At 35.8% G+C, this 5001-nt stretch overlaps 1 non-coding gene across 1 annotated transcript; it reads right to left on the bottom strand.

Annotated features, from left to right (window-relative positions):
* Positions 1 to 1359: 1359 nt before the first annotated feature.
* Trnal-caa (transfer RNA leucine (anticodon CAA)) lies at positions 1360 to 1434 on the bottom strand. Its single transcript has one exon. It is a non-coding gene; the product is annotated as a tRNA-Leu (tRNA).
* Between the last annotated feature and the right edge of the window lie 3567 nt (positions 1435 to 5001).

Below are 5001 nucleotides of genomic sequence, written 5' to 3'. Positions count from 1 at the left end.
ATCACACGTCGCAAACAGTTTAAAAGTCTCCTCGGCGATAGTTACGTTTCAATGCACATGGCAGCTCATGAAGTTACATAGAAGACAATAATTTCAGAGTAAATTAGTTCACGAAACTCAGTTATGTGCTAAAAGTTCGGTTCTCACCACGACCACCACAGGCCATTTGCGTAAGCATTTTCACTGATGTTTATTGTACCTAATGAAGCTCACAGTATTAAGTCTAACATTTTGTGTCGTAACGTCCACATCGGATTTCAGTTTATACCGCCACCAAAAAATAAGAATGCGGTCATAAATTTTCCTGTCCTTCTATTTATCACGATTCCACAACTCATGCACATAAGCCTGACGCCGCACACTCACTCAATGCAACTATTCGACTGCCAATATCGATAACCCTCTCGCATTACAATTCATCCAACAGTGCTACGTATTATATTTTGTTTGACGCAGCGCATTTCATAAAAGTGTTACAAAGAAGATCAAACACATGAGGACACTTTCGCACACTCAGTTAAAATAGATTCATGTAACAATATTATTAAAGCATAAAACACCTACATTTCATGCTACAGAACAAAACAACAAATATTCTAAACCATTAAAAATGTGTGCTGAGTAAATGAATCGGAAGGAAAAAAAGAAGGAAAAAAACTGTCTCTCGTAATCAGTAGTATCTTCAAAGGGTGGAGAGCTCGATGTTTTAAAGGATGCAGATCATAGTGATGGCGAGATTAAATGTTTTCTGTTAATAAAAGTGAATATTTAATCGAATAACAGGAATGCTGTCATATTTGGAGTGAGGAAAACTTATATCTTCAGGTGATGCTCAACATGCCCAAATGAAGTCGGAAGTTCATGAGCTGACTGTAAGATCTGAGATGAAACAATTAAGTGAACAGGTAGATTCCGCTTCAGAAAACGTAAAAAAGCAATGTGACATACGTGGAAAATCTTCAAGTATCAAACATAATTAATGGCAGTGTAATTACTCCATACAGTAGTTATGTAGAAGTAAACGTTTATATGAAGCAAATGGCGTTGAAAATGTTGCAGCCGAAATGCCAAAAGTGGGCAATTTATCAGCAGATTGTACTAAAACCTTCTTGAAACCTGTTGCGTGTTGGGAATTGATTTGGAAGAAAGTACTCGAAACTTGAAAACATACTGCTGTGTGGGAATGTTTACAAAATTTTGTGTTCTGCGGGAGTTACGGTAATGAAATTTATAAACTTTTGCGAGCAGTTTGAAAAGGATTGGAGACAAACTTGTAATAATTTAGTGAGTCCAGAACGAGATTTTCACTCTGCAGCAGAGTGTGCGCTGATATGAAACTTCCTGGCAGATTAAAACTGTGTGCCGGACCGAGATTCGAACTCGGGACCTTTGCCTTTTGCGGGCAAGTGCTCTACCAACTGAGCTACCCAAGCACGACTCACGGCCCGTCCTCACAGCTTTACTTCTGCCAGTACCTCGTCTCCTACCTTCCAAACTTTACAGAAGTGAGTGACGTACATTTTTTTGCAACACTGCAACACATTTGAATCTTATAAGAAACTATACAACTCGTACACGCCAGTTTCTTCTGCTGATCAGTAACTATGTGCTGATGAACTGTAACAATTTTATAGTAATACTAAAGACGCCACTCACTGGCACTGTAGACACAGTTATGATGCATAATTCAGTGATTTTAGGTATCATACTTTTCAAGCGAAAGAACTCATGTATATGCAGAACTGCATTTGTTTGTCATGTAGATATGAGATAAAATTTAACAGTAAAATGCAGAAGCAGAAGCTTGTCCAGAACTACAGGAAAGTTTCAAAATGTTATACTAAAAATGAGGCTGTGGAGACATCCTGGTATAATCTGGTAAAATAATGTAATATGACCACATTGTGTACAGTTAATACAGTAATGGGTGCCCATAATCAAGTCTTTATTACTTGGGAGAGGGGTAATGTACTTTTAAACAAAGTACATTCACTGAGTAATGAGTAAATGCCATGTATGGTGAACAAAGAAGTAAAATGTCATGTTTTAGAGTTATCCTCCTATATTCACCGAATGAATATTAACAACCTCTGAATATAAAAATTGTTGTCAAATCTAATGAATAAACAGTAATTAGAATAGTACATCATAACTAATTGAAACAAAATGAGTCAAGCTTATGTATCATAATATGTTAACTCGAATGTAAAATTAAAGTGAGAACAGATTAGTTTCCAATAACAGCGAAGCATTATCGAGCTTCAGTGTAAGTAAAATAAACAAATAAACTTGTAGGTGTTTCTAAGAAAGGGCTATCACAATAAATTTACCAATCTACATTTCTTACCCTTTTTGCATTAAATTTTATGTTTTGAAATCTTTTAGAAAGTATAAGTACAAGGAACAGTCAAATGAAGCAGGTGAGAGAAAAAAGAATGTAAACTGTTTATTATTTGAAAAATAACTGCCATAGCTTTTAATACATTGACCCTACTGAGAGACCAGAAGGAGAGTGCCTTCATGGACAAATCTTGCAGTATCCTATGGAACAATGATTGTAGGCAGGTGTGCAATTCTTCGTCCAAAGCAAATCAATTGTCACAGATGTCTTTCCTCACGGCCACAGAAATATGGAAATTACATGGTGAAACAATGTGTAAGGCCTTCCCAGTTGAACGTCTGCAGTTCAGTCTAAACAATCTTGGCAACATATGGGTGGGCATTATCCTACAACAGAATGATACCAATTGTCAACATTCCTGGGCGTTTGGACTTGATGGCCTGCTTCAGATTTTGCAAACTGTCCATTGAAGCACTGCATGTAGTACCAACACCTGGTACTGTTGAGAGATGGTATCATTCTGTTACAGGATAGTGCCTGTCCACATAGTCTAAGTTTGTTTCGACTACACTGCAGCAGTTTCGCTGGGAAGCCCTTACACATATCCTCCATATAGTCCCAATATTTCCCCATGAAATTTTCATATTTTAGGAAGCCGACGAAAGGTACTCATGGTCATCGACTTGCTTCTGACGAAAATGTGCATGCCTGGATACAATAATGGTTGCATAGTGTGACACATCTACCACCAGAAAATCGTGAAAACAATAAAAAACTGTTATCATAGCAAAGAATCAAATAATGAAAATGGGAAATTACAGGTTATTCTATTCGAACAACTATCAATGTTGTTCATCGAGCAAAAAAAGCTTGAATGGTAAATGCTTAAGTAAGAACAATTTTAAAAATGTGTACTCATTTGGAGAAAAGATGCAGCTCTGCCTGGGTATCTGATAATCGCAATAAATAAAACTCATATGCTATTTTCGATTCTTGCTCTTCTTTTACTACATCAATTAAACTAATATATTTCTGACAATTACCTGCAAATACATCCTGCCTGAACCATGGGTAAAACTGCAGTACCTGGGCAGCCACTGCCACAGCAGTATGAATATACATAAACACACAGCATATTTAAGGGCATTATTTAAATGATTACATAGTTAGCAGTGTAATTATTAAAAATAAATCTCTTGCAGTCTGAATAAAGGACACAATATTACAAAATGTACTGACATGTTTTATATAAGCAGAATTTAGGTAACAAAACAATTTTAGATACTAAATCAATAAATATACTTTCCAAACAATTAATTAAGAAAACGTTTATGTACATTTTATTGATTCAGTGATTTTTAATACAAACATTCTTCCAGGCATACAGACACAACAGTAACAAATTTACACAGACAAAAGTTGTGTAGAATTTTTATTAAATATTTTTATGAAAAATTCAGGTTGCCGCAATGGTTTCTGGAAAAGTAGTTTTAAAAAGAATAATGATAATTTGAAGTTTTATTTCATGGTATTCAGTACAATTACAGCTTAAGACAGATGATACATCAGAAGTAGAGAATGGCTATAGTTTATAATAAGCACAATAGTTTACATGAAATCAGACCTATGTATCAGGGTCTATACTGAAGTTATGGGATCAGATTGTATACAGCTGTGTGCCATTGACGATTTTCGATATCAAGAGACCCCACCAGTATTGGAAGCATGAGTATATGAATGAAAATAATGGAACTGTACAGTATTTAAATTTGACAAGCAAAGAAAAAAATTCTGAAGACCAATTTGCTGAAGGTGAAATGTGCTTAAGTAGTGTAAGTGGTGTGTCCACAATAATATTTACTTAAAGTTCAAAATCTGTCAAAGATTTACAACTGTTGCAAAATTCACAAAACACTGATAATAAGAGGCTGCTATGTACACAGAATAAAGTAAAAAATTCATAGTTAATTACAAAGTATGCTTTCTACACAAAATGGAAGATGTTTTCATTCCTTTTAATTAATATTTCATATTTTACTTGTAATTTAATGTTTTCCATAGCCAGTAAGAGAACCTCGCATTTCTCACATTACATCTAATTTTTTCCTATCGACATAGTTTTCTACTTTGCTTCTGGTGTTATAATCTGTATATTGTAACTGCAGAACATACATTTCAAACACTAGTTGAAATGATTATCATAGAATTACTTTTATTCTATCACAAATTTCTTTAATCAATATAGCCAGCTGCTGTGTCCGAGCGATTATCGGTGCTTCAAATGGTTCAAATGGTTATAAGCACTATGGGACTTAACATTTGAGCTCACCAGTCCCCTAGACTTAGAACTACTTAAACCTAACTAACCTAAGGACATCATACACATCCATGCCCGAGGCAGAATTCGAGCCTGTGACCATAGCAGCTGTGCAGCGCTGGACTGAAGTGCCTAGAACTCTAGAACTGCTCGACCACAGCGGCTCGCTCTAGGCACTGCAGTCCAGAACCACACTGCTGCTATGGTTGCAGGTTCGAATCCTGCCTTGGGCATGGATGTGTGTGTTGTCCTTAGGTTAGTTAGGTTTAAGTAGTTCTAAGTCTAGGGGACTGGTGAGCTCAAATGTTAAGTCCCATAGTGCTTACAGCTATTTGAATCATTT

Source organism: Schistocerca cancellata, chromosome 5, assembly GCF_023864275.1.
Source record: "Schistocerca cancellata isolate TAMUIC-IGC-003103 chromosome 5, iqSchCanc2.1, whole genome shotgun sequence".
NCBI lineage: Eukaryota > Metazoa > Arthropoda > Insecta > Orthoptera > Acrididae > Schistocerca > Schistocerca cancellata.
The sequence above is the reverse complement of the archived record's forward strand: the minus strand, read 5'-3'. Positions and strand labels throughout refer to the sequence as shown.